Below are 25,823 nucleotides of genomic sequence, written 5' to 3' on the forward strand. Positions count from 1 at the left end.
ACCTCCAACAGTGCACTGACCAGGGCAACATTACACCTCCCTGGCATGGACATACCTTCACCACACCTACTTTAAAGTACCAAAGCAACAGGAAAGAGGAGGGCAGTTAGCAAGTGCCTTCGAATTACCATAGTAACTATAATTTTGAGCTTTAAGTGGGATATTACTAATAAGATAGGGATGTAGCAGGATGCTCTGTCTGGAGTGGGGGTAAAGCAACTTGAACAATACCTTATTTGCAAAGCTATCACTGGTGAATGGAGAAGGGGGGGGGGGGTCATGCAGCTGAAGAAATCCTAAAGCCAGACTGACTCATCAGCCCCAAAGTTAAACATCCCGATAGAGAGGTAAAAATATGGCAGACGTGGTAAAGTACCAGAGATAAAGGAACCAACAAGTGATAGTACTGATAACTTATCTAAAGTTGCTGAGCTGACACAGCTGTTGACTGACAGTCAAACACCAGTATAAAATCCCAGTCCTGCTTTTTAATGGTAGGGTCTTCTAATATTATCCTTTCTTGGAGTACATGTGGAGATTCCTTCCTTGAGTGGGGATGCCCCCCAAGGTTATTCCTTGAGACTGAGCAACAGATTTGCCCACAGTCATTGGTATGGGTAATATCAATCTCTACTTAATAATTGCTTTTTCTAGCTTTAATATAATTGCTTTAAAGATAGTGCACTATACTAGTTAGTGTGGTGGTGCATCCTCTCTCCACCCTCAGGCCACACTATGATCTGAGAAATGCACATTAGGCCTTGGCCTTGACAGCAGCACCTGGGCTGAGCTCCTCTTGAGCTTATCAGAAACAGTCTGCTCCCAGAAACTGGTGCTGTTTAAAGAGCTCCTGCTTTTTAAGAAACAGCTTTGGAAACTTATTTTTCCTGCCCGAATAACCATCCAAGTGGACTAACATTTGTTATTGAACTTTCTTTGAAAGTTACTGCCCCAAATTGTGGCCAGGATGGAAAATTACTATGATTAAAGCCCACTCTCTTGAAGCCCTATAAACAGCAGTCCAAAGTGAGACCCTTTGAGCTTTCCTGGACCACAGCAGGATGTGACCAGCAACCTCCCTCTGAGTGGGGCCTCTCAGAGCCAGCAAACTCTCAAACTTGCTATACTTGGAGGATCACTGAATGCCAATGACAGATCCCAGGCTGATACCCTCACTCCTCAAGGTTCAACCCTTCACCCACTGACAAGATGCAAAGGCATCCAATGAGAGTACATCACTGATTTCAAAGGGAATTTTTCATAGGTATATACCTTGTATATATTCTTTAGGCCTGTGCATGTGAGTGTGAATATGCTATAGTAAATGGACTAGGAACATTGCTCTCATACATTCTCAAGTACTTTAGATTTGTAGGTAAATTGGCTGGTGAGTTACTATTCCGCTATAGTAAATTCTACATTAATCCTTAGTTAAATTGTTTAACTTAAGCTATCAATTAAGTGTGGTTAAAACCTTTGGGCCTAAACTGTTGGTCAAGTCTGGGACGCAGTGTAGCAAGGGGGTCTACTCTCAACTTAAGTGACTCAACAGGAGAGTCTTATTTCTTTTTATCCTTACCCCTTGTGTAGCACAGGTTCCAAGCCAGAGGGAGTGGTCAGGGTGAGCATTTTGCATGTGAACCACTCTCTCTCTTTTGTACACTTGTTATTGCTGCTGTTAGTCTTCATTTTTTTCCCCCCTCATTTCTGTTTCCAGTAAATTGTTCTTATCTCAACCCTTGATCTTTACCTTTCCTGCCTCCAATTCTCCTATACAGTAACCCATGGGGGGAGAGGGGAAAGGTAGGGGGGAACAAGCAGCAGCAGTTTTAGTGGGAGCACTAAATTGGAGAATATTATTCCTAAACCACAATACTCTAATCGCAAAGTTACTCAGGATTTCTCAAAATGACAGGGCTGGGAAAAGGCTGCAGGATACTGCTTCATGATAGCATGACTACTGTACATGTACAATGAGTGTAGATTTTACTGCTATGGAGTAGTATGATATAAGCATGAGAAAAAAAGTTGAGTAAAACATACATGTCTGTAGCTGTCGTCTAAAGCATTTCACCACCTTTATTACTGCTTGAAAGGAAAAAAGTTTCCAAGAGTCAGATGTTCCTCAGGAGTGGTGCTGATTACTCAGTGTCTGTAATGTCCCAAGCCAATAACACCAAACCTGAGCTTATGGATACTGGTAGGATTTCTGTGGTAAACAGGAAGAATATTGATGGCCAGGAGTAGACCTGCATCACTGGCAGAACATCACAGGACATAGAAAATGTATTATCAGTACACTTTCATGTTTTACCAATAAAAGAGGATTGCTGCGAGTGGCCAGAGTACCAACACGAACATATAAACTAACATATACACTTCCACTTATGTTAGCAAAGCATACTGAATAAACAAGTGAACACTCTTAAAACCCACTGAGTTGTTAGTCAAAATTATTATTTTGTCAATTCAATCTATAATGACCTAAGAACACCCCCAATCTACAGAAATCAATACTTTTTCACTGCCAGCAAAAAAATGTTCATTTCAAGGATTACTATTCCTAAACAAATGTTATACAGAGCAAGAGAAATATACAAACAGGTCTTGCAAATAAAGACAGCATTGTTTTGTAAGAGAAAGAAATGTTCACCATCAAAAGACTGGAGTTAGGCAATGGCTGGTTACACATTGAGAGCCCCTCTCAAAAGCATGATGTGGAAGGGGGAATGAACAGGACATGTTTTCCACTAGTAGAGCAAGTTTCAATCATGAAAGTCAAGCAATATGATTAGCATTATTTAAAAAATAAAATTTTCTAACCTCACAATATCTGTCTTTGCTATTATCCCAGTGTCTCTGCCTAACAGATGCTTTACATTTTAGTATATACTGCTGATGATTATCCTTGTTTTAATCAAAATCTGCCAGCTACACCCAATAAACATCCAACAGACTTGCCCTCAACTTCTTCATAAACATTCAAACTACAGATGCAACAAGTACCCTTATTCATACATGAATTTCTGAAGGAGGAATCTAAACTTCCCCAAAATCAACTTTCACTGGTATTTAAAAAAAACAAAAACTAAGGACAAGTGCACCAAAATTGGAGAAGTCTAAATAACTTCAACCTAGGGCTTTATCTTTCACACAACCAAGGCAATCTTCAGACTACTAAAAACCTGGTTAGCAAAACCCACCTAGCTCTGCTGATGTCATAAAACAACATTCCTCATTTGCCCTGATTCTGGAAAATCAAAAGAGAGTGAATGTCCTAGAAGATTCAGAGGACTCAGCCTTATGTTTCAAACATCAATATCTACAAAGTCACTATTGTCATCTTTTGATGCCTTTCTGCAAGAACACCACCATTTTAGATAGCAATCAGCTGAACTTCCAAATGCCAAAATAATAAAATCCTGATCCCTGTCCTAATTATAAGCCTTATGATTGCAAGGACCTGCAAGATGCACTAGTTACCAGCACTTACAACTGACTGTAACATAACTTTAAGTAACACAGTTAGAAAATAATATGCAGTTAGTCTATATGTCTAAGCACCACTCTCAGGACCATCACAACTAGAGGATCTTACTAGACCATAACATAGACCAGACCACAGCTATTGCCATGAAATAGAGAGAAAGAGGAGGGGAAAGAAAAAAAAGCTGAACTGGTCCACATAGAAATATAATATATAGAAAATAGGAATTCTCTTTGAGAGGCAGCCATCATGGGGAGCATGCAAGGAAGGGGTAACAGCAAGTTCATTTTTAAAGTATGTTTCTTTGCTGAGTAATAATTGAAGAAAACGTCTTGGCTGTCTGATATTCCAAGACCTGAAGGAAAAATTAAATACATGTTCCTGTCATCTCTGATAGAAGGACCTAATTTCTTGTTCTCTGTAATAGAAAATATTTTCCTTATGCAAACCCTCTCTGAAAGGAGGTTGTAGCCAGGTGAGGGTCAGTCTCTTCTCCCAGGTGACCAGCAGCACAACAAGAAGACAGCCTTAAGGTACACCAGGGGAAGTTTAGGCTGGACAGTAGGAAGAAGTTCTTCACAGACAGAGTGACTGGGCATTGGAATGGGCTGCCCAGGGAGGTAGTGGAGTTGCCATCACTGGAGGTGATTAGAGAAGACTGGATACAGCACTTAGTGCCATGGTCTAGTTGACCAGGTGGTGTTAGGTCATAGATTGGACTATGATCTCAAAGATCTTTTTAATCCTAGTTGATTCTGTGAAAAACTACCAAAGTAGAAGAGAGAACGTATTCCCATCACTCAGCACACCATATGCTGTCCTGAACTGACTCAGTATCTTGGGTCAGGAAACAGAGAAACCACAGTGGCTCAGAGGTGAGCCCTGGTGCTTGCACAGCCATGCACACATTCTACTTCCTCTTGCTACAGGAGGAAAGGAACACCTCCATTTCCAAGTCCTCTGTAGAGAGATAGAATGTAAGAAAATAGTGCACAAAATAATCTCACCCCTGAAGAGTTGCAGCTGTACATAGTGCAAAAAGTACTCTCATACTTGAAAAAATGCAGCTGTAATAATCACCAAAGATTAAGAACAAGCCTGCTCTTAAGTCACAGCTGTGTCCAATAAGAAGACAAGTGCTACAAAACAGTGAGTTAAGTGGCAGTGAAGAGAGTTAGTTTATCAGTTGTGCTGTGAAGGGAACTAGAGTCAGCTGCTTTGTGAAAAAGAAAGACTCAGTGCTGCAGAGAGATGTCCATGAGAAATCACCAAGAAGGTATGAGACTTTTGAAATATGATACCAACAGTCCTCTGCTTTCTTATTTTCTAGCCTAAGGAGATAAAAGAAAATACTAGCCAAGTCAATACACAGTATAATTCCTGTTTATTCCATCACTGCTACGTTCACTGGTAAAGAACCATCAGTATTTCAAATTTCTTCATACCTGTTTCTGAACAAAGAAAAGCAGAAATAGTAAAGCCCTTGGTATTTTTCCTCCTAGGGTTTCCTTAGTAGCATTCAGTGAAAGGGCACTACAGCGTCTACAACTTCCAACAAAGAAGCAGCTAGCAGAACTACAGCCTGGTCATCCCCTGCAACAAATATTCAGACTGAATTATACACTGCATTAACTAGGAGGCTTGTAAAAAACATTAACTAGTTCTTCACAAAATGAGAGGTTTTTCTAGCTGAGGAGAAAAAAAACCAAAAAACAAAAAACAAACAACTAGGTTTTTCAGGGATGAAAATAATTACCCTCTGCAACCAGAAAACATCCTTCCTGAAGTCACACACAAGTGAGGATGGCTAAGCAGAGTTTGGGAGAAAATACCATGACAAGAGTTTTAGTTCATGTTTGGGACCTGGTTGTATATTCATTCAAAGTTCCATCCATAGCGCAGGTAGAATCCAAACAGTTTATTCTGTTAAAATCAAGTTTCAGCTCATATCTAATACAGCACAACTGCAAACTGTCACCACAGAAACAGTACCAAGAACTGAAAGCTGTAAAAGATCATTTTTATTTATCCGCCAACTCTGGACTGCTCCTTCTGTTGTCATAACCATTGTTAGCATCTTGTCTAGATTTAAACAAGGTGGGTTTTTATTCATTTCTTTTGATATGAAACCTCATCCCTGACCTGCTTCAGTTGGAAAACTTGATTTTACTCCCAGGTTTTCCTACTTTATTTTGAGCAATATTTTTCTCATGATCACAACTTCTCAACTTGGTGTCACATGTAAATTCACTTATTCTTGTTATGTTGCCCTAAAATTTTCCACAAGGCCAGGTCTATCCAATTTACACCAAAATTATACCAAACTATCCAAAAGAGATGAAGGATTAACAATCTTTACAACTTCAAACATACTACACGCTAGAAAGGAGCAGATAAATCAAGTGCCCTCCACACAATCTTATCAAAATAGTCATCCAAGCTGTTCTTGTGTGTTTAGCATAAAAAAGATTAAGAAACTAACTAGGAAGCGGGAGATAAATTTTATTTTGCTTTTTCAAAGACACCAAAGAGACAAGTTACACATGATGTCAAATTGCCAAAGTTCTTACTGCACTTAATTCAGTATTTATTCTTTCCAAAAGAAGTGGGGGTGAACCACCCTTAAACTTCTCCTAGACCCACAGTCACTGCTCCAGCTCCCCATATTTACCTTTTTCTGCATGTCTGGGCTTATATCTTCTTTGGCTGCCATGTGTTTTCTGTCTCTGAAAGGAGGTCCTCACTCTCCTCCTACCATTTCTTTCCAAACCAGACTAGCTTATAATAAAACTTAAGAATGTGCAGTGAATATTTTTTAAATTTGAAAAATCTGAATTAGCAAATAATTTTTCTTAAAAACTTCCTTCCTATTGATAGAGCATTAAGAAACTTTTTTTCACAGGAATTTATTCACTCATTCTTTTTAAAGCTTACATCTCATTTTAAGTACACTTTTGTATTCTACAGGATCATTCATTACCATGCTGTACTAACAGCCCTTGACCCCACAGACATATGCTGACTTTATATGCTGTGCAGCGCAACATTAAAATGCCTAAGTAGAAAGCATGTTTTCTAAAACATGCCAAGAAGATGTCACCTATTTCACCATCAATCTATAAAACCAAGCACTCTGCTGCAAGATCGAGTTATTCATTTTGAAAGAAAAGGGATTTCTACTCCTCACATCTCAGCTTATTTATATTAATTGCAGCACCTCACCCTTAGAATTCTGAGACTGCATCTAGACTATATGCTTTGCTATCTATGGTGTTCAATTCCAGCAAAAGTATTAAAATATTACAAGTATCAGCTTTAGCAATTGTATTGCACCTCAGCCTAAATTATCCTACATGCTGTATGTACATTAAACCATTATTTACAATCCACACAATTCCAAGACAGAACATACACGTGACTTAGGCAATTTTATCGCTATCAGACAATTAAATGTTTGACCTGTTTCTTTCCTTACAGAACCACCAAATTATAGCCTTCATTTCAGCTAGAGCAAAGACAGCCAATTACTCATTATTTGCAATAACAGAAGTTATTTGGATTTGAAATATGCATCTTATTGCATTTTCACAGTATTTTAAACACACATCCTAAACCCACCCACCTCTCCACCTATCAAGAGTCAAGAATTAGTTACCACCACCCCCAACACTAAATTAAATCATTGATCCACCTCCTTCTCAAAGGCATGTAAAAGCATATGGCCTTGAGTTTGTCTGAAAGACTACAGACTTGACTATGTCAAGTAGCTTAACCTAGAGAAAAAGAAAGCTTTGAGGAAGGTGTCTCAAAGCATATAAATACCTGAAGGGAAGGTACAAAAACAGAGCCAGGCTCTTTTCAGCAGTACCCAGTGACAGGACCAGAGGCAATGGGCACAAGTATTTTATGATAAAAAACCACAATTCGGTTAACATTTGAAACCAAATAGAGGAAACAAAAGAGTTTTCAGAAGCCATATGCTTCATTCTATATTATTATATCCATCATCCTCAAAACACTTAACAAAATAAATACAGTTGAAAATAAATTATTTTCTTTGCTCAAATACAGTTGCAAATAATAATTCATTTTCTTTGCTCAAAAGCAATCTCAATATGGTCTCTAAAACATCATCCTACTTCCAGGAACAGTATTTTAATCATAAGAAATACAACTAAAATGTTCTAGATGAAGCCTATACCACACAGAATAAAATTGCAGAAAAACTTCCTCTCTCTACAGCTCATCATTAAAAATGTTTAGGAATATGATCATGGCTACTGAATTTAAATTTTACTCCTTCAACCACAGGGCTGCCTAACAGATTAAGATGGACTCCCCCCCCCCATTAAACCAGGTCAAAAAAAGTACAACCTAATAATTTAAATCTAGAGGTTAAGAAAGTGTTTGTGTTTTCTCCATTTAACTTTGGATTCAAATAGTGAATGATCCCGTAACACAAATTCCACTGAATCTGCATCTTTTGCAGATCTGTAATAACCAGTGTTTCCTGTACAATAAAGCAAAAAAAAATCCCACTCCAACCATAAAGTTTACAACATAAATATTACTTTGAGCAAACCTTAAGTCTTGAGAAAGATCAAAGATCTCTCAATATGGAAAACATTTCATCATTTTTAATGCAAAATGCTACACACATTCAAGTTAAGAACTCCTCCAAGCTCATCTATTGGAGGACTGATTTAATAAGCTAGGGAGGAAGGGGAAAAAAGCTTGGCAATTTTACCTTCAAAAGAAGCCGCAGTGTCCTGCAGCTTTCACAAAGACAGCTAAACAAAAACCCAAAAATTCAAGAGAACTGAGAGTAGAAACAAGTCCAAGGGAGCTGAGCAAAGTTGTTCACATAAGCTATCTTACAAGCTTTAGTCTAGAGGGAACATAAAACAGTATGCTCAGCAAAATAATTATGCTATAGTAAAAGCAAGCTGAAAAAGCCATGAGATCTTAGGCATCAGACTGTATCACCTCTAATCTGTCTTTAGTCACTGTTTACTCTTTGCAGCATTGCAAAGTAGTGGGAAGAAAAGGGCTGAGGGTACCACACCTGAAACAGCCTGCAGGAGCCCCAGGCAGATGGGTAGTTCCAACAAATTCCCAATTTGGATGGCCAAAATTAAGGAGTATGGACTTTCAAGTCAGAGCAAAACAGAAAAACCCCCTGTATTATTTGTAAATTATGAACCTGAGGCAATCATAAATGAGCTACTTCACCTTTCATCCTGATTAGGAAAGTTATATGAAAAACAGTACAAGTCAAAACTAGGTCTCTGAGAAGCAAAGAGGACTTAATGGGCTACAAACAAGCAGATTGTATTAGAGAAAAACAACTATGAATTCAACAAAATGCTCCGGCAAAATAACAATACATATTTCCTTTAGCACCTTCCATTCAATAATTTTGAAGTCTACAAACACAACACTAAATTTCTTTAATTTTCAGCTACAAAGGGGATAAGTCATTTGGCTTCTCTTTTACCAAGGCCAAATGAGGCTTTTGCAAACTCAGGCACAGAAAACAGGTCTTCAGAATCCTGCTCAGGTGCTTTAACCAAATAAGAGTCAAAGATAAAATTTAAAAAATATTAAAATATATTCGTTTGTATTCCTAGTCTTTCATGAAGTACCTATTCAAGTACTGGTACTAAACATCACTTAAATTGCAACTAAATATTACTATCATTAGCAATCAATGGTAATAATTAACAGAACAGTAACAGTCCATGATACATAAATTTCTCAAGCACTATTAATCAGCATACTATTCTGCTACAATCAGTATCACTAGGAGGATACCAACAAATGTAAAACATACCAAGAAATGTCATTCTATGAGGAAAGCATCACAGAAATCCATGAACAAAATGTAAAACACCACAAGTCTACTCCTAAATTCTATAAAGGTTGCTTAAAAACTGGAAAAACTAAAAACAAACAAAAAAACCCCAAACCAAAACAAAAAACAACACACCACGAAAAAAAAGAAGCAACCAAAAACCACACACACATTCCTGATAACAACAAAGATTTTTTTTGTTTGGGTTTTCCCTTAGCTTCCTTAGATTTTAGTGGTGAGTTAGTAACTCCAAAGTCCTCCAGAACTGTCAAATTCTTTTGCAATTCATAGCACCAGGAGCTTTTTTGAGGACTGGCCAAAACAATGCAAGTGAAACAGTCTAAATTTCTGAATTTACATGCCTTTGTTTTTATTACTATAAACACTTTTTAAAAAATCAACATACTGATAAAACTGCAACTGGAACAGAGCTTGCCCCATTCCCACTCCTCCCTACCTCCTTTAAATTGCTGAGGTCATAAACACAGCTGCCTCATTTTCTACAAAATTGATTTACACTAGTTAATCCAGTTTCTCAGTGTAACCTTCCAGGAGTCCCAAACATCATTAATGCTACAAAATGATTTAGCCTTGCTTGCTTTCAAGTTATCTAGTGTAAGGTTAAAAATATATTCTTCAAACAAGTTAGATCAAACCACCACAGAAAGATCCAGCCCAGGTATCAATATTGAGGGAATTACTAAAAGGCCCTAGTTCATATTAAAAAAGTAAAGACTCTGAAGGCTGAATTGCTACCATTTGTTGTGAAGAGCTCTGCTTCAATGGCAAGTGCTACTTCCCCTCCCCTCACATCAAGCTCCAATTTCTCTTCTTGAAAACAGCTGCTCTCACACCAGAATAGCCTCTCCATTTTACCAGGCACCACCACTACCCCAGAGGCTATCACACCTTGATCTGCTGCTGTATTATAAGCATTCAGTATTCACTCAAATTGAGATTACTAAGGGCCGATTACTGCTTGGTAGCTAGAGACAAAGCAGGCTGACCCTTATGAGCTTCCCCTTACATAGCTCCACACCAAACCAGAAGTTTCTGTTCCACTAGACCGCATGTTCCTTTTGAAGGTAACCAAGCTACACGTCAATGCACCAAGCTCAAAGGTGCACCAGGTCCGTTTCTACATCCAGTTTCTTGCAGAAGGGTTTCTACCCACTCACTTTTCTGCTACAATTTTCTTCAGCAACAATAGCAGACACAGAAGAGCTTTCTTTTTTTTTGTTCTTTTTTAATGAAAAAAAGCCAGTCCAATAATAAAGCCCTGCGCTGACTTGCAATTCTCAACAAGCACACATAGTCGGGGTGAGGAAAGACCAAGTAGAAATGGTTAGCAGAAATCTCGAGTAACCTAGTGTTGCTGCCAATACATTACCGTCAGGGAATTCTGTAGCTGTGACTGCAACGCAGCTACCCTACCGCACCAGTGAGACAGCAATGGGGAAGGAGATAAAGAAAACATGAAACTAATACCCTACACAAGGCACAAATCAATAGTTTTTCACCTACTTGTTCCCTTCCCATGATGCCAGCCCACCTTTGGCCCAACTCGAGATTAGAAAGAGACCCAAAGATGCCTCCCTCCACCAGATGCACTTATCCGAAAGGTCCACTGCACCCCCCGCCCTTTCTTCACACCCACAAGGCCAAAGAACCAGGAGAAGCACAAATCCTTCAGGAGAGAAACCCCCCCCCCCAACCCAGCTATAACGAGATGAGAAATATGGAGAAGGGGGTGCAAGACTTCCTCTCCAGAATAGAAATGGGCAGAAAATGAACGCACTTCTCCCGACACCCACCAGGTGGGCTTCCCCTCCCCACACGAACCCGGACTGGGGCAGGAACTACCCGCACCCGCGGCCTACTCAGCGGCTCCTAACCGCGTCCCTGAGAAAATAGGAGGAAGGGGGAAAGGTGGTAATCTAGAACAGGACGAAGCTTCCATCGGGCAACCGCCAGCATAAGTAGGGCAGAGCCACCTCCCCTTACGCCACCACCCTCATTGCCCCCGCAGCTGGGAAGGGGCAGAAAACCCGGCGAGGAAGGGCGATCCTAGCAGACACCCGCCGCAGGACAATAGCTCACACCAGAATGAGGAACCGGCCCTAGGCGGCAGACCCGTCCCAGGGCCTCAGACCGCTGAGGGTCCAACAGCCACCCCCAGACCGTTAAGATGAGAAAGGGCACTAGGCCTCCCTTGGGCGCGCAAGTCCACCGCAGCCACCACACGCACAGGGCAAGCAGCGAATAAAGGGGAAGATGCGCGCGTATTCCCATCCAGCCGTTTCCCCCCCCCCCCCCTCCTCCGCTCCCGCAGGAGACAGCCCCGACCCCCCTAACGCGATACCTGCCCAATGTGCTCACAAAGCAGCAGTGGCACTCACCACCGTCACGTGACCACCTGCCTGGCTCCCCCTCCTTCCGCACACACACGTGAGGCCTCTCCCCCACCACGCGACATCACGTGACATCACATTACACTCTCCCCTTCCGGACACTTCACTCCTCACCAGCCCTTCTGTCTGCCCTGACACGCATATAGCCAGGGCTTTGCCCGTCCCCCCAAGCGCCCCCGCACAGCGGAGGGGTAGGCTAAACCCCTTCAAAGCTGCGCTGAGGGGAGGGGGTGTAGGGTGCATCTCCGTGAAGGGGTCTTCTCTGCACTGGCTCGTCGCCATTGCCGGCTACTCCGTGGACGGCTCTGAGAGAAGGCCGCAGCCGTTCCTAGGGTTGCTCCGTGGAGGGTTGATGCGTTGGCGGAGCCCGACCGGGAAGGGCATCTGCGGGGATGGGCAGCCCCACCTTAGCTCTCTGTCAGGCTGCGGGGAGACAAAGAGCACCCTAGAGAGCAACCTGGGCCATGGTGGGATGGGTTTAGGAACAGGGTGAACGTTCAGAATCATGGTTCAGTACCTCTCACTGGTCAAAGGAGCACTTTGAACTAGGAGCTCTGAGGTTTTTTGGCTTTACTTCTTTTAAAAAGTGGGCTTTATTTTCTGCCCCTCAGGATTTTGGCAGGAGTCATTTATATGACAGATTAAAACTCATTCAGATTGCCAGATTATGTTTGTCAGGAAAATTAATCCATGATGTCAGAGATTTATGTCCAAAAAAGAGACAGTAGTCCTGTAACTTTATCTGAATAAAGGAAGAGGCCATGGGGCATTTCTCATGGGGGTCTCTCAAATTGCTGGAGGACACAGCCTCCTTTTTATCCTAATTTTCCAGCCAGATTTCCCTCTCTTTTTCTCCATTGACTGAGGTACTTGAGAGGTACCGACTTTCCAAATCGCTTAATACCTAAGACCCTCTTCTAATGTTCCTCCCCCCCTTCTTTTTCCCTAAGTCCAAGAATTTAGTATGGCCATGAGGGAGCAACAGTCTGTGTCAATTAGTGGAATTGCTATGGAATTGGTGGTCCCCCCCCATTGCTTCTTTCACCTATCAGAATCTAGCTTTATCTACCAGCAGGCCCACAATCTGTAAAGACACATCCCTCTCATTCCTTTCAATCCCCCCTCTTCTTATTTTATAAATAATTGTCTTAATTTTTTTCTTCCTAGATATTTTTTTGTGATTATTTGCAGTGACCTCATTTTCTGTCCTTTTGTAGCCATTTCTGGATCAGTAGGCATGGCTACTACTGCATCCCCTTGATCACATGCTGAATGAGCTGCACTATGTTGGGAATTTAGCTGACTAGAGACTGGAAAAGTACAAAACTGTGACTAATTCCAAGTCTTGCACCTGCTAGATAGCGTATCCTTGGGCCTAGCTGTAGTATGATAACAAATAGTGAAAGAGACATGAGAAAAGAGAGATGTAACCCCTAAGGAATGAGGAAGAGTTAATGGTATAGTTTAGCCAATAGATTGCTTGGCTTACAGAATATTCATAAGCTTATTATTTGCTGTATAAGTGTTTGATGCTTTCTTCAATAAACTGGACCTGTGATGAACCAGCTGGTGTCCTGGTCCCCTTCCTTCTACAGCACTAGACAAGGTATAATGCACGGTAAAAAGATTAGAGTTGCTATCGCACATAGGAGGAAAAACAGCATTGGTTCAACCCATAGTCCATGAAAACATGTCCATCTTTTCTCATGTGTTCTGTGTTTGGACTGGAACTGATGCCTTGAAAAGGCTGACCTGGAAAAGAGACTAGACAGAGCTAAGAGAATAAAGTAGGTATTTATTAAAAGGCCTTAAAAGGATGCACCTTGGGCAGAACAAGAGCCTGGCCAGGGCTACACTCAAGATGGACCCAAAATGGTCACAAAATGGATGACCGGTGTCCTGGTTTAGGGCAAATTTGGTAGAGAATCTCCAAAGGGGCCCCTCCAGAAAGCAAACCCACACGGCCCTTCCCCACAACCGGTTCGGGAAGAATTCCTCAGAGAGAAGTGGAAAGAACCTGTTTATTAAACAGGCACAGCACCCTCCAGCACACAAAATGAACAATACCAGATGATACCACTCTGAAAAAGGTGACAAATTCAGAAAGTCTCTCTCGGGGGTGGTCGCTCTATTCTCAGTCCCTCCAGCGCTGGGGCAGCTGCTGCGGGCCATAAGGGGCAAACTCTCAGTGTTTCCAGGTCCCAGTCCGGAGCAGGTTCGAGATGGTCGGAAAAAGGAGAGGAGAAACAGTCCAGGAAGAAATTTGGACTGTTTAGCTAAAGAGCAGAAGCAAAAAGCAAGCAGAAGCGAAGCAGAAGCAAGAGCAAAGCGAAAAGCAAAAGCAAAAAAAAAAAAGCAAAAGCAGCCCTATGTACTGCCCTCTGTGTCCCGCCAGGCTGATAAGAAAAACCCAAACAAAACTTTCACTGTTCAGAGCCAGTCTTAAAGGCACAGAACATAATATCCAACATAAACAGAACACATGAATGGGGATACATGCATCATAACATCACTCTAGGACAACCGGTCACGAGGTTTCACACTTTTATACGTTTTGGTCCATTTGCATACTGGGGTTAATTGTCCAATTACAGCTTCAGGTTATGACGTTCCATCCTCCTTGTTTTCTCTCTTCAGTTCTCTGTTGTCTATGCTTTTTGGGCCTGAAAGTTGTAACGGTTGTCCTTGGTCTCAAGCTGGAAAAGGATTGTTTTGTCTAACTACCCTGTGAAGAGAACTTATTGACACTTAATATGGAGCTCAGAGCTACACACCTAGGCAGCACAGAATCTGAGAGATATGAAAGCTAAAATTAAGGCATCAATACATGAGCTTTCTTAATTTTTTTAATCTGTTTTACTACTTTTCCGTTGTCATCTATTTTCTAACAGATATTTCAGTAATTTAATTTTTCATTAACTTCTGCTAATAGATCATATACTTTGATTCCTATCTGATTTTCCTGAGCTTGTTGTAGTAAAAAAAGAACAATTGTGTAATATACCCCACATAATATATCCCTGACCAGTTTGGAGGTAACCTGCAAAAGCATGTTCATCACAAATCCAACAATGCCTTTTCAAAATCCAGGTTCCATTGGCAAAGGGGCTTTTCCATTTTTCATCATGATTTGGTGGGTCAAAATACAGCTTGCTTCCTGGGCCTAACAATCCACCAACAATATCTGCCCCACCATAAGAATCACAGTATTTGCATTTCCTAGCTCCCACATTAGGTTTCCTGCCGTAGCCCACCGGAGCCCAGGCTAGCTCTTAGAACTCCAGCGCTGCGCCAGGAGTGGGGAACTGCCTCGGTATGGGGATTTACCAGAGGCAGAACCTTTAGAGCCACTTGCTCTACGGTGCCAGATACAAGCCATGACAGGGACCAGGCAAAGGAGAAAGGAAGAGGCTCTCCATCTTGAGGTTCCACAAGGAAGAGTTTATTCCAAGTAAAGGGAACAGAAGGAAAAAGCACTAAACACTATTGGCCAAGGGGTTTTATACAGATACAACTCAGGGGGTGGATACAAACAGCTAACCAATAGGGAATCCTCAGGGGAGGAAGGAGGGGATTACATCAAGTGTCTGGGGCCAGTTGGGGTAGGAGGGGAGGGGTCACATGGGCCAATGAGGCTTCAAGGAATACGGGAATTCCAAAGGGGTGGTGTAGTCAGGGATTGGCCCAAGGTGAGAGTGGCAGGGAAGGTTCTGGAACAAAAAGGGCCTAGGTTGCCTTGACAGGCAGGGAAAGAACTGGAACAAGGAACAAGGGGCGGGGAATGACATGAGGATCTTTGAGGGAGGGTAAAACCTAGGGGTAAACCAACTTGGGGAGAACATGGGGACACAACAGAATAAACCACTTAACAAGGAATCAATAACATAAATTCAAACCACAACAGTTTCCACCTACAGCTACATCCCAGATCTGTTTTGTTAGATCTGGACCAGAAATTATTAAAAAAGATTTGAGTTCCATTTCGGTGTTTCCACTTTGACTGATAATCACGGACAATGTGTCCTAATTGTGGAATTATCTCAGGGGGAGCTTGAAAATAAGGGATCAAAAAACCTTTTCCTCCCCACTGCTTTAGAGCCTTCAAAATCTCTTCAGTAATTATGGTAGGAACACCTTACCCAGTGTCCTGGGGTGACGTTATGATTCTTCTATCCCCATTCATCTGTTCTGTGCCTTTAAGACTGGCTCTGAAGAGTGGAAGTTTTGTTTGGGTTTCTCTTATCAGGGACACAGAGACAAGCGGTACATAGGGCTGTTTTTTCACTTCTGGTTTCTGCTTGCTGCTTTTGCTTGCTCTCTTTTTCTGCTCTTGCTTCTGCTCTGCTTTCTCCTCTGCTTATTAGCTAAACAGTCCACATTGCTTCCTGGACTGTTTCTCCTCTCCTGTTTCTGTGACCATCTTGAACCTGCTCCGGACTGGGACCCGGGAACACCGAAGGTTCGTCTGCAGCAGCTGGCCCAGCGCCGGAGGGACTGAGAACAGAGCAACCACCCCCGAAAGAGACTTTCTGATTTTGTCATCTTTCTCAAAGCGGTGTCATCGGGTATTGTTCATTTTGTGTGCTGGGGGGTGCTGGGTGTCCTGGGGTGACGTTATGATGCTTGTATATCCCCATTCATCTGTTCTGTGCCTTTAAGACCGGCACTGAAGAGTGGAAGTTTTGTTTGGGTTTCTCTTATCAGGACACAGAGACAAGCAGTACACAGAGCTGGTTTTTTTTACTTCCAGCTTTGGGCTTGCTGCTTTTGCTTGCTGCTTTTGCTTGCTCTCTTTTTCTGCTCTTGCTTCTGCTCTGCTTTCTGCCTCTGCTTATTAGCTAGTTCTAGCTAAACAGTCCACATTGCTTCCTGGACTGTTTCTCCTCTCCTGTTCCTGTGACCATCTCGAACCTGCTCCGGACTGGGACCCGGGAACACCAAGGGTTCGGCTGCAGCGGCTGGCCCAGTGCCGGAGGGACTGAGAACAGAGCAACCACCCCCGAAAGAGACTTTCTGAATTTGCCATCTTTCTCAGAGCGGTGTCATCGGGTATTGTTCATTTTGTGTGCTGGGGGGTGCGGGGCCAGTCAAATAAATAGGTTCTTTCCACCTCTCTCCGAGGAATTTTTTCCCGAACCGGTTGGGGGGAGGGGCCGTGTGGGTTTCGCTTTCTGGAGGGGCCCTCCTTTGCAGATTCTTTAACAAATTTGCCCTAAACCAGTACACTGGGCCAGTCAAATAAACAGGTTCTTTCCACCTCTCTCCAAGGAATTTTTTCCCGAACTGGTTGGGGGGAGGGGCCGTGTGGGTTTCGCTTTCTGGAGGGGCCCTCCTTTGCAGATTCTTTAACAAATTTGCCCTAAACCAGGACACCCAGCTACCATTAGTGAGCTTAACATGTGTTTGATTCCATCTGCCTCGATATTTGGAACAATCATAAGGAGGGTAGTTGGGGTCCAAATGTCTAAACCCAAATATAAAGTCCAGTCACAAATACTTTTTTCCATGAATATATGTCCTCTGTTTTATTTAGACAATAAATGCTTTTTTCAGAAGAATGAAGTCACCATGGACTTCCTCACCTCAAAATCCCAACCCATTATGGACTTTACTCAGGGTGCTGACCCACCATTTAGGTACAACTGGGCTGGCCACCCATGGCCAGTCTGCAGATCCTCCTGGCCTATCCGCAGACCTAACAATTGCTAAGGTTAAAGGTTTTTGTTACTTCTTTTCCTAGGACTAAAAAAACAATTCTCCTACCTCTGGCCTGAATCTAACTGACAATATAAAAGATTATTATTATTAAGAAAAACATTCTAATGATGTAATCTAATAACCTAATCTAATTCTCATGTTGTCATCCACTCCACCTGTGATGAGTGAAGGCACAGAAAGCACTTAACAGAAAGCAATGACAGCAAGGATTTGTCCCTCAATGACTGGAGATCCGAAGGGAAGGATGCCCATATGGACTATTTCAGTCTGTGGGTAGGCACACAGGCCTTCCCCTGATGTCAATGCATTGGCTACTGCTCCGATTCACTCTTGCAGAGTGTCAGTCATGGCCTCCTGTCCTTCTCCTCCAGCTAGGAAGTCCAAATCTCCGGGGCCTTAGAGACCTTGACCCAGGTGTGATGGGTCCACCCGTGTTCAGCTGTCTTGACAACTGTTTCTGTGGTCAGCCACACTTGGAAAGGTCCACACCACTTTGCCATCAGTGGTGCTTCTTTCCACTTCTTAACTAGAACCCAATCTCCTGGTTGGATGTTACAAACAGCCAAGTCCAAAGGCAGGGTCTATGCCAGCTGAGCTTCCTGTCAAAGAGATTTCACAAGAGAAAGTACCCTGGCCTCATATTGTTTTAAATACGCATCACATATTTCTACCCCCCACTAAGTTGAGAATTACAAGGGTAAGGAATTCCAAACATCAATTCAAAGGGAGATAATTGAGTATCTCCTCTGGGTCCGGCCCTTATTCTTGCCAAAGCTAGTAGCAAAAGCCGTACCCATGACATTTTAGTTTCTATCACCATCTTCAAGAGATGTTTATTTCTCCATTCATTCTTTCTACCTGACCCAAGCTCTGGGAGTGCCACAGGGTATGGAGGTCCCATTGTATTCCTAAAGCAGTCATAACCCCTTGAAGGATCTTTCCTATAAAATGAGTTTCCCTATCTAAGTCTATTGCTTCTACAATCCCATATCTTGGGATTATTTGTTCCAAAAATACCTTAATAACTGATCCCTTAGGTGCTGAAGCAGTTGGAAATGCTTCTGGCCACCCTGTTAGATGACATACTATTACCAGAAGATATTTAAACCTTCCCACTCCAGGCATTTCATTAAAATCCACCTGACATCTTTGGAAGGGACATACAGCCCAAGGCCTCCCTCCCCTGGCAATTTTCTTTGTAACCCTGTTATTTGCATTAGCATAAATCAAACAACCCTTGTCAGTGATGGAGAGAGACAGGGAGACTGACTTGGTGATCAGAATCCAATTTTATTGTGGGATTCAAATGCTTATATACTATTTAAGGGAGACTAGTTATGTGTACTACAATGATTAGGTTAAAATCACACACAAGCTTATGCATATAACAGCATCTCTTGCTTGCAGAGTTTAATGGGATTTTCTTTTTCCAGTAAACCCATTTGATTTAATATTTTTGCAATCTAGGTCTAATTTTCAAAGTTCCGTTTGCTTTTGCCAAGGCATCCTGTTATCAAATCTCTTATGTTAACCAGGTCCAAAGTCCATCATCTGTCTTGTGTCCCCAAACATTCCAACATCTTCCCCTTTCCTTTCGACCAAAAATACTCTTTTAATGGCCTTATTAATTAATCTCTGCACACATTGAAAGGTATCATGATTAATACAATTATTATCCAAATTACCACATACATACCTATCCTAAAAAGACTCTTTTAGTTAGGAACTCCAGCCACCAAAAGGCTCAGGCTTGATCTTTATAAACTAAAAACGTTCCTGATGGCAGCTGCATTACTGGATTTAGAAAGGCTGACAGAAGTGTAATTGTGCCAAAAGGTTTGATTCTTATACACGGGGTGATAGGGAGAAACATCACAAGCTTCAGACTGATTTCTTCCCATGTATTTAAAATTAACACAAAAATCCAATTTCACAGAACCCAGGAACTCTAATTCTTGAGGTTCCAAGGGTGTTTCAGGAAGGTATGGGATTTAATTTGATATGATTTGATTTGCTTTCAAAAAAAATATTTTTTTTTAGTGTAAAGTTCTGGAGGAGCTATATTGCCCCTAATTTTTGTTTTTTAATAATGTGCGTTTCTTGTTATGAACATGAAGGTAACATAAAAGCGTAACAATATGTAATAAAACAATAAACTTATACTAGCTAAAAATAAATCAGATAATAGATACAATTAGTAGCACATGAAAAATAGAATGGTGACTTAAAACAATACCTTATCAATTTCCTAAATATTGTACTATTACTTAGAGCCTGTATTAATTGGCAAGCTTTATTTTTTAAAGTGAGGGCTTGGAAAATCATTCCTGGGTGAGATTTCCAAGTTCACCTTAAAAGGACGTTTAGCTATTATAGGTCCAAGTTTGGTAAGTCAAAATTACTTGAATATAATTTTGGTGCAGAAAATTTTCTCTACTAGTTAAGGCCAGGACTTGGCCAGGGTCCAGGCTTTTAACTTGAAGTGTCTTTTAAATATATTTTAGAAACCTCTTAGTAATAGTAGTTAGAAAAATATTATATGTCTTATAAATAGCTATACAACAATAAGTGAAGGTTTGTAAAGTAGCTGGCTTTCTTATTTATCGTTAGTTAGTCAATGGGACCATAGACAAATAGCAAATGAATAAAGTAATGCTTGTTATAAAAAGTCAGTGAATTCACATCATTAAATTAACAGCATAATCAGGGTTACTTAATATATCAGTAGACATTGTCTTAAGAAATTGAGGTTATATTTTCCTAGACATATGTGATGTTATAAATGATCAGCCAGAAATCTGAATTTTATTTTCGCGACCAAAATACGGTCCTCAAAAATCACAGCCAAAGAGACAGCGTCAAGCTGTTTTGCAGAGAAAAGAAGAAACCTCACAACTTCATAGAAGTTGTAAAGCTCGGTATGTTTTTATTAAGGCGCGCACATCGGACGCATGCAGAGGAAGTCCTCCTCAAAAGGCATGTGTACCCCTGGAGACCTCAGGTCTCCTTTTATACCCCTTCCGAATGCATATGCATACAGTTAACTTGTGGTCTTGGTCCCCGGCCGTTTCCAGTATAGTGATTAAATGCCTGGGACCAAGGTCATTCAGCATTGCTTTGGATAGAGGTACTCTCTAGTACTAAAACTTCAGTTATAATTACATATAAAACAATTCTGTAAACTAAAGTATGAACTACTCCCGACCGCAATATACTCATTTTGCCCAAGTAAGTTTTAGTCTCAGTTCATTGTCTCCTGGTGTCACTCCTCAAGGGGCTTCTGGGCCTTCTCCACCCGAGAGGGACGAATCCAGGCGTTCTGCTCCTTGATTTTGATTGCAGTGAAGGTGGGGAAAAGCACTTGGAACGGTCCCTCTCACTGTGGTTCCAAGGTCTTTTCTGTAAGAGACTTAACAGATATATAATCTTTAGGCTATCTAACTCTCTGCTCCGAGTTCCAGCCACATGTTTCTCAATTACTCTGAGCTGTTTGCTTAAAGCCACCATGTAGGTGGACATTCTGGACATTCCCTTTGTATTATATATGGTCTTCTATAAGGCATTTCAAAAGGATTCAGCATTCCTTTAGCTCAAAAGGTTTAGTTCGAATTTGCAATAGTGTCAGTGGAAGAGCTTGGGGCCAGGGTAGATTAACTTCTTGACCCAGTCTTACAATCTGCTGCTTAATCAAATTATTCATTTTCTCTACCTGGCCACTTGATTGGGGCAGTATGGAGTGTGAAGTTCTTAATCTATGCCCAGGTGTCCACTAATCTGTTGCACTGCTTTGGAAATGAAATATGATTCTCTATCTGAGGATATTGTGGCTGGAACTCTGAAGCGTGGTAATATTTCTTGTAAAAATAATCTGGTCACCTCTTGAGCTTTGACGGTTCTGGTGGGGAATGTTTCTGGCCACCTTGAAAATGTATCTATCAATACCAGTAAGTACTGATACCCCCCTTTCCTTGGGAGTTCTGAAAAGTTAATTTGCCACTGCTGTCCAGGCCCATGGCCTCTCCCAGTCTGAACAAGTTTCGGCCCGGGAGGTATTTTGGGGTTAGTCTGGAGGCAAGGATCACATTGTTGGCTTACCTAAGTGATACTGGCATGTAAATTCCTGACAACGATTCTTTCAATCAGATGTATGTTCTAGAAAGCCTGTGGAAATTACTACTTCAAAGTCAACACTTCATTTCAATGCACTCTGTACTACTGGCAGCCTTGGTCATTCTGGGAAAGGAGCCACACTATATAAAAAGCTTTTAAGCAGTTAGGCCCTAGTGTGTTTTCTAGTGCTCTTCCTTCACTAGTAACCACGAAAATGGGAAGGGATTACCAGCTCTCTTTCAATAGTAGCCCACCCCTTGTAGTTGTACGTTTCTTTTGATTAGTAGTATTGTATTATGGCTTACCTTTGAGGAAAATCTGTACTTCACCCTTTGCTGCTTTCTTTGCCTCTCCATCCGCCAGCTCATTTCTTTTCTCCAATTTTAAGCTCACTCTCTGGTGTGCCTTAATATGCTTTTTCAGGCAGCCGAACTGCTTCCAGCATCCGCATTGTCTCTTCTTTCCCTGTGAGGTCAGAAGTCCCCTCTCCTTCCAGATGGCTCCATGTGCATGCACAACTCTGAATGCCTTTTGCTGTTTCTAAGGCATGGGTCAATGCATTTATCTCAGCCTTCTGTGCAGAGGTACCTGTTGGTAAGTGTCCAGACTCTATTACCTCTCTGCAGGTAGTCACTGTGTACTTTGCAATGTCGTTTTCCACTGGCAATGTAGCTGCTCCTGTCAGTGAACCAGGTCTCTGCATTGTCTAAAGGAGTGTCCTTTAAGTCTGGGCGGCTGGAGTAGGTCGCTTCAATGGTCTCTAGGCAATCATGGTGTACTGCTTCTTCTTGATTTCCACTGAGAAAAGAAGCTGGGTTGACAATATTAGTCACCACTATCTCTACATCATCTTGCTCTACCATGATGGCCTGGTATTTCAGAAACCTCTGTGGTGAACGCCAGTGGCCATCCTTTACTTCCAGTACTGCAGACACTAGCACAGTCATTTTTGTCCTAGGGTAGAATTGCGTGCCTCTTGAATATTCAGCACAACTGCGGCTACAGCTCTGAGGAAACCTGGCCATCCTTTGGCTGTTGCATCTAGTTCCTTAGAGAAGTAAGCAACTGCCCTTCAGTATGGACTCAAGTCCTAAGCCAATATTCTCAGGGCAATTCCTTGCGTGGTAAAATAGAAAGAATGGTTTACTTACATCTGGAAGTCTCAAAGCTGAAGCTGACATGAGGGCACTCTCTAGCTGGTGAAAGGCCCGTGTGGCGTCTCTTGTCCACTGGAGATCTCAGTTCCCATTGGCAATAAGAGCTTAGAGGGGTCGGACAAGCAGTCCATAATTATAAACCCACAGCTGGCACTACCCTGCCATGCCTAAAAAGGTTCGGAGTTCCTTCGTTGTCTGGGGTTTCGGGTTTTGGCATATGGCTTCCCTGCCCTAAAGTCTGCTGCTCAGCATTCACTTCTTACCCCAGGTAGATTACCTTCTGTTTCGCTACCTGTGCCTTTTTCTTTGGTACTCTGTATCCTTGCAGTCCTAGAAAATTCAGAAAACTTACCATCCAGGCTTCCCTCATCCGAGTGGCTACTAGAAGATCATCCACGTACTGCAACAACCTCCTTTCCTCTTGTGGAGCTTCTGGGGACTCTGGGTCTTTGCAAGCTGTTCTCCAATCAGAATGGGGAATTTTGAAGCCTTCAGGCACATGGACTATGTGAGCTTGTGTTTGAATGCAAAAATTTTCTGGCTGGCTTCGTGGATAGGGAGGCAAAAGAAGGCATCTCTTAGGCCTAAAACAGTGAACCAGGTTAGCTCAGGTGTTAAAGAAGTTAGTAAAGTATATGGATTTGCTACCACAGGGTATAAATTCTGTGTTATCTTATTGACAGCCCTTAATCCAGTACTATCAGTTATTGGACTGATTCCTTCCTTACCTTCCTTTTGAGGGTACTACTCAACTCTCACTGGTTGTGTTCTTCCGTTAAGCTTGATGACCATGGGGGGGGGAATTTTTCACTCTCCCTGGTACAGCAGAGGCCCATACCCTTGAAAACACTTATTTACTTATTCTAATATCTCCTTATTGATGTCTTTCTTAATTTCAGTGTCTATTAATGTTAAGCCTAACATCATCATTTGCCTGCAGAGTAACCTTTCTCATTTGAGAATGTTTAGCAAATTGAGCGAATTGTACAAAAGCTTCTAAGCACACATAGTACACATGTTACTTTAAAGGTTTGCAAAAGTATGCGTTCTCAGACTGGCCAGTTGTTCAGTTGTTCCCCACACTACAACATAAACATTCTCCACTGGTACTAAAGCTTTATTTAAAACTGAATATATGGCCCTTGTGTCGACTAAATTCTTCCCTTTTGGGGAGGTCATCTTTATCCTTCCTCCCTTACCTTGTGAGGAGCCTTTAACAAATCATATGAACTCACTTTGCGAACTGTAATCGCTTTTCATTTCAGCATGATAATCTTTGCTTGACTTCATACGTTCCTATCTTATGCTGTATGCTGAACAACACGTTTGATTTGCTTTCTCTTTGCCTTATTTTCCTTTTCAAGGGCCAAGACCAGAGAGCAGTCTGATCTCTCAGTCTCTTTGCCATTCTGGGTGATTTTTTAAAACAAAAAGACATTTCAGCATACAAAAACTCTATCTCATTTACCTTCCTATTTTCAAACAGTATTAACTGCAATGAAGTATTATAAATCTTTTTATTTTCTGAGCTGCTCTTACTGGCAGCCTTCTCCCAGTGAGCCCCTCCTAAAAGGGGCTAATTTAGGAACCTCTTTGCTCTGGTCAGTTCTCATCTCTTTATGCTTGCCCTATCTCGCTTCCAGTTTCTCAGTCTTCCTCCTACACACACAGCTCCAGGTGGCAGGTATCAGATGTGATTCCCACACACAAGCTCTAAGATCTTAGGTTCTGAATCAGCTTGATCAGAAACCTTTGATTTACACTCGGGGCATGTGCCCTGATGCTTATTAGAACAGCATTACCAGCGTTTCTCACAAACACCACACTGCAATAATACCTGCACATCCAGCTTTTGCCCACAGGTCATTCCTGTGTTCCCTGGGGAAACAGGGCAGCCAGAGCTGTCCCTGTGCTCAGGGGACAGCCACTGTCACCTCACGCAACATGCCAGCCTCTTGATGCACTAAAGGCTCCCCGAAATTGCCCACAAAGGCAGGCTATTCTGTTTCTTACAGAGAACTTTAAATCCCTACAGCAGACTGTTCCCAGTCCAGACTTGCTATGGTACCAGATGAAGTCTCATTAACAAATTCATCTCTTCTATCTAAACTATGATTTAAAAAATATCAGTTTTTTCTAGTTCTCTTCTTGCACAATCTAATTAAGCACTGTGTCTACTTACACTTGTTTTACTACCTTGCAAAAAGGCTGTGCTTGTCACAGCAGAAACTCTGATATGCCCACAGACACAGATACACATGCCCCCCTTTATCTCAAATTCACTAGAGCCAAGGCTTGAATTGCTGTGGGGGGCAGAATTCTTGGAATTCCTTTAATGCACTTTATCGTATTTAAGCATAAATCACCATACTACAGTTCTCCTGTGTAAAATGCTACTCTTGTTGCAAACAAAATCTTAAAATCTCCACAAACACTACTCTACAATCTGAGAATCAAGTTACCACAATGCAGCGGAAGAAAATCACCACACAAAATCACTGGGAAAGGGCATATCTCTCAAAGTGCTCACTTTTCTCAACACAACACAGCATACCATAATTCAGCATTTACTCACATCAGTTTTTCCTGGACACAATCAAAATAACAGCACACAGTCTAGAGATCAAGTCCAAACATCCAGGGCAAAGGAACTCTCTGAGCTCATACTCATGGTTAAAATGCACCAAATCTACACAAAGCACTACATTTAAATACAATAAATGCCATCACTGACGTTCCTCCACTCCCGTCTCCGCAGGGCACTTCTCTCCCTGCCCCCACAGCCTGCTGGAGCCAGTGCCTCAGGGCTGCTTCAAACACGGGTAGTACTCACCCCCCCGCACTGTAGAGCACTGTAGATCTACTCTCTTTTATATACTATACACTTATACACTTGCACGATTAGAAGCCCAGTGCACTGACCACACAATGCATTAACCATACAGCAACACAGTGTCCCGACACCACACACACACACAAACAAATCACACACGGGTTCAGCAGTTCTGCTCTACCAGAACAATGAACCCCGATACACACATACACGGGTTCACCCGGCTCACCCCCAGGGTCACTAGCGGTTCCCC

The 25,823-nt window shown here is 41.9% G+C and overlaps 1 protein-coding gene across 9 annotated transcripts in view; it reads right to left on the reverse strand.

The window, feature by feature from the left end:
- Positions 1 to 11,883, reverse strand: part of LOC141726929 (ubiquitin-associated protein 2-like) — a 197,520-nt gene extending 185,637 nt beyond the window's left edge. For 8 of the 9 annotated variants that reach the window (XM_074532029.1, XM_074532028.1, XM_074532027.1 and 5 more), the window contains exon 1: positions 11,704 to 11,816. The gene's annotated coding sequence lies outside the window, so the exon portion shown is untranslated. Of the gene's footprint in view, positions 1 to 11,703 lie in introns of all 9 variants that reach the window. The other variant, XM_074532024.1, reaches the window with a different exon arrangement.
- Between the last annotated feature and the right edge of the window lie 13,940 nt (positions 11,884 to 25,823).

The sequence above is a fragment of the Zonotrichia albicollis genome, chromosome W (assembly GCF_047830755.1).
Source record: "Zonotrichia albicollis isolate bZonAlb1 chromosome W, bZonAlb1.hap1, whole genome shotgun sequence".
NCBI classification, from domain to species: Eukaryota; Metazoa; Chordata; class Aves; order Passeriformes; family Passerellidae; genus Zonotrichia; species Zonotrichia albicollis.